Below are 8006 nucleotides of genomic sequence, written 5' to 3'. Positions count from 1 at the left end.
ATTGCAACATCATTGGAGCCTCTAGAAAACACTGCACACTCTGGATGCCCTTCCTGCCGTTCACTTGCCCTCTGTCCTCTTCCTTCACCAGATTCCCAGGCATTCCCATCTTCTGTTCTGTGTCACAGTAAAAACTTGATATTTCATAAAAGAATGATTTAGATTCAAATCCCAGCCCCAATACGTATTAATGATTCAGCCTTGAACAAATTGTCTCGTGTCTCCATATCTCAGGTTCCTCACCTGTAAAATGCTCATGAGAAGTTTTTAAAAATATATTAAGAAACTTTTCTTCCTTAACCTACAAGAAAATGCTCTTTATATCAATTATCTAGCTAATGTTTCTCAAACTTGGGTTCATATGAGAATCACCCAGAGGGCTTTTAAACGATTCCAGTGCACAGAGATTCCCACCTTTGGTCTGGGATGACTGTCTTGAAATATAAGAGGTTTAAAAAAAAATTCTAGAAAATCTAACATGAAGTAGAGATTTGGAATCACTAGTATCCAAAAGAATAATGTTCTCATAGATGCAGTCAAGGTGAAGGGCACCCAATGAATTCACACACCTGGTGTATTAGAAGAGAGCAGGTGCCTCCTTCTGCAGGTGGCCTGCTTGCCAAATGCACCTGCACAAGGTGGCATCTATTACCATCATAAGTCTGCTTTGGCATAAAAATCATTGTCAATGTCCCAGAGGCAAAGATCAGAGATATGCTACTGTATTGATCATTTGCATGGTAATTAGTTTACCAAAGAAATACAAACACCTGCACTCTGTGGTCAGTGACCTGCTTCTTAGAAACACATTCCAGGGGGATCCTCATTATCCAAAGGCCTGATGAGACTGGAATCAAGCCAAGGGAAGCTAGTGACAGACTTTGAACAATTAATGTGCTGTACTGCAGACTGGAATATGTCCATCTCCAGGTTCACAATAGAGGAATCTGCATTCCTATTTCAGCAAGAGTCCTTCAGGTTACTGTCTCTGCACATAGTGCTTGAAAGGACACCACCAATATTTGCCTTTGAAACCCTGCTTGCTCATTATTTTACCATCTCCACTTTCTGAGTGGCCCACTTTCCTCTAATTCTGTCATCATCTGCAATTAAGCCACAGCATTTCTCTTCTGGAGATGTCCATTTCTGAGATGGTTTATTATTTAACTCCTAGGGGGAAATCTTATTTCCAAGCTACTATCTTCTCCAGTTATTCCCTAAACTCTTGAGTTAGAAATCAGTAAGTTTTTGGAAATCCTTAGAGTTTGTTAGAATGAAATTTGATATGTGCTGTTTCAAAAATTATTGTAATACTTTATTAGTTTATGAAGAGTACCCAGTTACTGTCAGTGTATGCAGGAACCAAAACAAGAGGTGACAGGTACAACATGAGGAAGCACAGCAATCATAAGCATGAATTTCCTTATGTTAAGAAACTTGGAAGTTGGGCACAGTGGCACACACCTGTAATTCCAGGAGCTCAGGAAACTGAGGCAGGAAGATCGGAGTTCAAAGCCAGACTCAGCAACTGCAAGGTACTAAGCAACTCAGTGAGACCCTGTCTCTAAATCAAATACAAAATAGGGCTGGGATGTGGCTCAGTGGTGGAGAATCCCTGAGTTCCATCCCCCTTACAAAAAAAAAAAAAAAGAAAAAGAAAAAAAAGAAAAGAAATTTGGAGCTCTGACACGACTAAGGAAAGGGATAGAATAAATCTGTCTTGCACTGGTCCAGCCACCCACTACCTTTAAATGGCACTCATCTATTTATCTGGGTATTTTTTAACATTTTCCAGTCCTATGATTCACTGAAATTCTGCTCAGGTTTGAGGGACCCAGACTTCATTTAAGGGCTTGCCCCTGAAATCCTCTGGGTTCAGTTCCACACCCCCTCACTCCAACAGTTGTATGAAGCTGAAATCAATTAGCATGTTAGTTGAATATTAAACTAGTTTCACAAATGCATGCTTCTCTGTAAACTCCAGTCTTATAGATTTTCCAGTAGAATAATGAGTCAGAAAATAGAAAGTCACTAGCAGTTCACACTTCTCATGATCACCTTCAGACAACCGGCTTTAAAGTGGCTTAAACTTTAAATTTGTTACACTTCACCATAGAAGATTAAACATAAAATGGGTAGGCAGAGTCTTGGTGGTATTATCCTTTCTCGAGGATTTAAAGACAAGTTTGAAATTTTTAAAGCAAATCCTTCAAAGTAATAACGGTCGTCACTTGAGCAGCTACCTGTTCCTCATTTCAAAGCATTATGCTTTCTAACTCCTTTCTGCAGTTATCCTTTATTTTATATAACATATTCAAAATGAAGAATGTTTTCAAAATAGAAGATTGACATTTTTTATTGGAATCTAACACCTCTAGTTTTCCAATAGCCAAAACAGACTGGAAGTTAAAATGACCGCTGATAAAATAAAAATAATAAATAACAATAGTGTAAGTAGATAATAGGTATTTCAAAGGGGTAGTCTTTTTCCCAATGAAGAAAAGAAAAATTGGGAGTAGTTCCCAAGAGTGGAGAAGAAATTGTTTATGACTTTACAAAAGGGTTGATTCCACTGGCACAACACAAGCTGCACATGTCCTTGGAGGAATCTGTAAAATGGACCTATAATATGTGCTAAAATTATTTAACCACCAAGTTCATTAAGATCAACTTTGTGCTTCTTTTGTTCTGATTGTCAGAAATCTTGCTAACAGATGTCAGGATAATATAGTAAGCACATGTTCAAAATCATCAGGTAAATTGTGAGAAGATTATACTGTGAAATATTATTTAACATAAATGAAAATGTGTACTGAAAAAAATTAATGAAAATGTATTTTAATTTTTTAAAAAGAAGAAACATTAAAATCTGTTCATGCAGAACTTCCAAAATCTGTCATTTCCTCTAGCATACCATGCCCATCAACCAGATTCCTTTTCCCCTGACTTCTCCACAGTTTCATAACTGGTCCTCTTACATTCAGCCATAACCTCTCTAAACAATCCGACCCTATACCCAGTGTGATCTTTTCAAATGCCCATTTAATCATGTTCTTTCCTTGAGTCTCACGGAACAACTCAGGCATGGAGGACTTCAGGGGCAAGGACTCACATGAAGTCTAGGTCCCTCAAGTCTGAACAGAATGTCAGTGGCCATTGGACTTGGTTTTAATAGCCTTCAAACAATCTCGTAACACTAGGCCTTGGTGCTGTGGGCCCATGGTTCTCAGCCACCATGCACACCACACCGAATACAGGAATACCACGAGCCCACAAGCCACAGCCTGCCTCTGCCGTCTCCACCCCCTGGAACACCATAACTCCCTGGCCTACTCCTTTAGGATTTGTCTCAAGTGACCCCTCACCCAAGAAACATGCTCTCACACTCTCAAGTCAGATTTGGCTGCTTTCCCTAGTTGTTCCCATTGAAACTGGGGTGTTTGGAATTTTCAGTTAAAGTGTTTCTTATAAATGTGAATTTCTTGAAGTAGAAAAATAATATTTTCCTGTGTCCCAAATACGTAATCACCATGTCTGACAGTTTGTACTGTTTTCTAGAAGTAAATATAGAGACAGTGGTTGAGGTGCCAGATGTTTATTAAGGATTAAAATTTCATGCTTTACCCAGGTGACCCTATATAGTGCCAACAAAAGAAAAAGAAAAAAAAAATGGTAGTTTATCTCAGGCTCACTACTAATGGATCTCAAGTAGAAGTCACATCACCATTGAATTGAACACTAATGCCAAAGCTAATGTTCATAATGTGCAAATATTTTTGTGATTTTAAAGACATCCAGCTTTGTTATAAAGGGACTTTCTTTGCACAGAATTTCTTCTTCTTCTTTTTTTTTTCAGTTGTCAATGGACCTTTATTTTATTTATTTATTTATATGTGGTGCTGAGAATCGAACCCAGTGCCTCACACATGCCAGGCAAGTGCTCTATCACTGAGCCACAACCCCAGTCCCACAGAATTTCTTAAGGTAGGACTCTAAATGGTAACCAACTAGTTGGCCCACACAAAACAAATCTAAAGAGTAACACTGAAAATTTACATTTTTCTCCTGTTTAGGTTATCAGTTTCCTTGCTTGCTCCAAATATCTTGCTCTCTTCCACCCAAATTTATTATTTATGTATCCTTTTAGCAACATTTATTGAATTGGTACAACACAAACATTGGGGATAGAAGGTGAATAAGACACATCCATGTTTTCAAGAACTTTCATCCAAAGAAAGAAGTACGAATATCAAAATTATAGCACTGTGGGAGAAGTGTGGCAATCAGTCAAAATGAGATCAGGAAAACAAATACCACATTAGAAATTCTACATGGGAAAGGATTTTAGTGTAGGACCATGATGCTAGTATAAACTAATAGAATTGAAGGGGATGAAAAGGAAAAATCACTATTGACTTTCAGAAACTATAAAATGGTGGGAATTTTGTTTTCTTTGTTTATTCCCACTGCCCATAGCTGTCATCAGAGGACAATGGTTTCTCTTTGTCTTTGGCTTCTCAACACTCTAGTGAGTTCCTCTCAGAAGGGAACTCTAAACAAGAACTCAGATAGAAAACCCCAGAAATGTTTCCAAGTCTCTAGTCCCAACACAGAAAGGACAGCTTGGAAGGGTTCTCATAAGTGATGCCCATATACTATGTATATTGAGATAATGTCTCTACTCTAAAGTAATCAAATGGTATCTGCAAAACCAGTGTTGTGCAGAACCTTCACCTTGACAGATCTAGACCTAGCTAAGAACCATGTTCTCATATGGAGTGTGACTTTACCAACAAAGAAACCTGGAGAAATTGAAGGGATGTTGCTCAAAGATCCTTCACACTCACTGGTTTTAATCCTATTAACTACATAGTATTTCATATTTACACTTTTGAACTATAATTTAGGGGTTAAGGTGTTGTCCTGGGAGTCCTAATCCACTAATTCTTCACACTGGAAAATTGCTTCCTGAAAAGAATTCAAGATCTGTTCAAAGTGGAAGTCAGTTACCTTCCCATCACATGGGAAGAACACTAACATAAGAAATGAGGTCTGAATTCAAGTCCTAAAGAGGCCATTTGTTAACTATGTAAACCTAAATAAATCATTAGACTTCTTAAAGACAATTTCCTATTCAGTGAAACAAATTTAGCAAGTCTCCACTACTGCCTCGCAGGGTTATTTTAAGATTCAAAACTAGAATAGGAAGACAGAGATATGAAGATATTTTTGTAAACTATAAAAGTTGTAAAGGTCAGAACACAATAAAGTTTACCTGGAAAGTCTGCCAGGATCTTGGTAAGGGCAATGAAGCTAGAGAAAGAAGCAAGAATTAACGGGAGATTGACATAGGTATAGAACTGAGGTCTAAAATGCATGGCTAGGTGTTCAATATAGTGTGAAAGGAGATAAAATGAGCCGGATATGGTATCAATATCTAAGGGGTCCAATTTGGGACCAAACAGGGCTTTCCAGGCAGTAGTGAATTTCACAGTTTGGCATTCTGCAGGGCCAACTAGGGTCTGTTTGGAATAATATCCCAAGTAGTAGATCAAAGTCCAGGCAGTAATATCCCCTACACAGAAACTTGGCATGGGGTAGGCAATCAATATATTTTTATTGGCTTAACCTACTTAGCAGAATAAGTAAATAAGTATCTGGCAATGAGAAATCACATTGTCAAGGCCCCAGAGAAGCTGAGTGCAGGCAGACCTGGCTTCAGGCCCACACGGGGAATTCCAGGATTAATCCTGTCAGGTTTCCCAGTTACTCAGTTCAAGCCAGGAGGAAGAGAAAGGATGCAGCTCAGTGGGCTTGAAGATTTGGAGCCCACAAGACACCATGACCTTCAATTCAACATAAATTCAAGGTTGTGCCTATGAGAGGGTTGGGGGCACCTGATGTGCTTCAAGTAAGTCCTGGTTACAGCAGCTGGGTCAAGACCATGATGGAGTTAAGAATGAAGGTGACAGGTGCCTGATACTTAACAGGAAATGGAAATATGTATTAATATATTATTGTACTGAGTTTTTGAACATTAACTTTTCACCAGAAAAAAAAAATGAAAAATTTACCCAAAGAGAATTTAGTATGTATTCATTTCAATAATCAGCTAAGTATGTAAACTACCTAAAATTCCTGTTTTTGAGGAATATTTAATGGCATGGGAAACACTAATGAAATAGTGAAAGAGATAAGGTGTAGTATATGCTGTTGCTGTGATAATTATTTTGTGTGTGTGTATAAAGAGATAAAGAAAATTGATATATCTTGCAGAGATGACAAAAAGTTCTAGAAGGAAATACACTAACATATTTAATAATACTTTCTGAATCGTAATGCTATAATTTCTGTTTTTCTTTTTAAAATATGAGGTGTTTTTATAATGTCTTGCAATGAATGTGTATTACTTTTATCGTCTTTTTATAAAGAGGTTTTCTCCCATTGGCTGGCACCAGGGTGGGGCCTTGGACCCTGGTCCCTGAGCGGCAAGCCCAGTCCATTAGTGGGGCCCGGAAGCCCGTGAGACGTGGCTGCCCCCAGCGCCGCTGAGAGACAGAAGGCCGATATCCGGAAGGACCAGCAGGTGCTGAAGACATGAAAGGACCTCCAGACTAATTCCTGCGTCACCATAGCCAGGCACATCAGGGAAGCCCTGCAGAATGTACATGAAGAAGTTTCCTTAAGGAATTATGGCTGTGGTCTGGTCATCCCTGAGTGTCTGGGAAAATTGCTGGATTTTGGATCTGAGTAGTGGAAGTGGCAGAGATTGCTATGCACTTAACCAACTGGTTGGTGAGAAGGGCCATGTCACAGGCATAGACATGACCGAAGGCCAGGTGGGAGCAGCTAAAAAATACCTGGACTATCACATGGAAAAATATGACTTCCAGACCTCCAGTGTGACTTTCACTCATGGCTACATTGAGAAGTTGGCAGAAGCTGGAATTCAGAATGGGAGTTACGATATTGTTATATCCACTTGTGTTATTAACCTTGTGCCTGATAAAGAACAAGTGCTGCAGGAAGTGTACCTAGTCCTGAAGCAGGGTGGGGAGCTACATTTCAGTGACGTCTATGCTAGCCTTGAATTGCCAGAAGAAATCAAGACACACAAAGTTTTCTGGGGCGAGTGCCTAGGTGGTGCTTTGTATTGGAAGGATCTTTTCATCCTTGCCCAAACAATTGGATTCTTCCCTCCATGTTTGGTCACTGCCAATCTCATTACAATTCAAAACAAAGAACTTGAAAGAATTATTGGTGATTGTTGTTTTTGTTTTGGCCACATTTCACCTCTTCAAACTCCCTAACACTGGACCAACTAAAAGATGCCAAGCTGTTTACAGTGGAGGAATCACAGGACATGAAAAACAATTAATATTGGATGCGAATTTCACATTTAAGGTAGGTGAATTTGTTGATGTGGGTGAAGAAACAGCAGCTATCTTGAAGAATTTGTGATTTGCTCGAGATTTTCTCTTCAGACCAATTGAAGACAAGTTGCCAACATCTGGAGGCTGTTCTGTTTTAGATCCATTCAAGCTTGCAGAAGATTCTGACAACAGAAAGCCCAAATGTGCCTCCAATGTTGCAGGAAGCTGCTGTGGCAAAAAGAAAAGGTCTTAAATCTACAGTCAACTAGGAGACCACCAGGTTGAAGAACAGGCACCATGTTTTTAGCCTGCTCTTCTCCATAGCACAGACATAGGAATAAATGGCAAAAGGCACCAAGTTTAGGTCACTGATGAAAATAAATGTATAATTTTAAAAAAATGTTTTCTTTAAAGACCTACCCTTCCTGTTATCCCCACAATCCACAGAGAAGAAATAATACTCCACAGCTCATTCTATGAATTCAGTGTGATCTTGCTATTAAAATTAGACCAGGGGGCTGGGAACTTGGCTCAGTGGTAGAGTGCTTGCCTAACATGCATGAGGCCTCGTGGTCCATCCCCAGCACCACAAATAATTAATAATAATGATAATAATAATAATAAATTTTAAAA

At 39.0% G+C, this 8006-nt stretch overlaps 1 pseudogene; it reads left to right on the top strand.

Annotated features, from left to right (window-relative positions):
* The first annotated feature begins 5900 nt into the window (after positions 1-5900).
* On the top strand, positions 5901-7626 carry LOC124989173 (arsenite methyltransferase-like; annotated as a pseudogene).
* Positions 7627-8006: the final 380 nt, after the last annotated feature.

Source organism: Sciurus carolinensis, chromosome 7, assembly GCF_902686445.1.
Source record: "Sciurus carolinensis chromosome 7, mSciCar1.2, whole genome shotgun sequence".
In the NCBI taxonomy this organism is placed as follows: Eukaryota; Metazoa; Chordata; class Mammalia; order Rodentia; family Sciuridae; genus Sciurus; species Sciurus carolinensis.
This window is presented reverse-complemented; position numbering and strand designations above follow the sequence as displayed.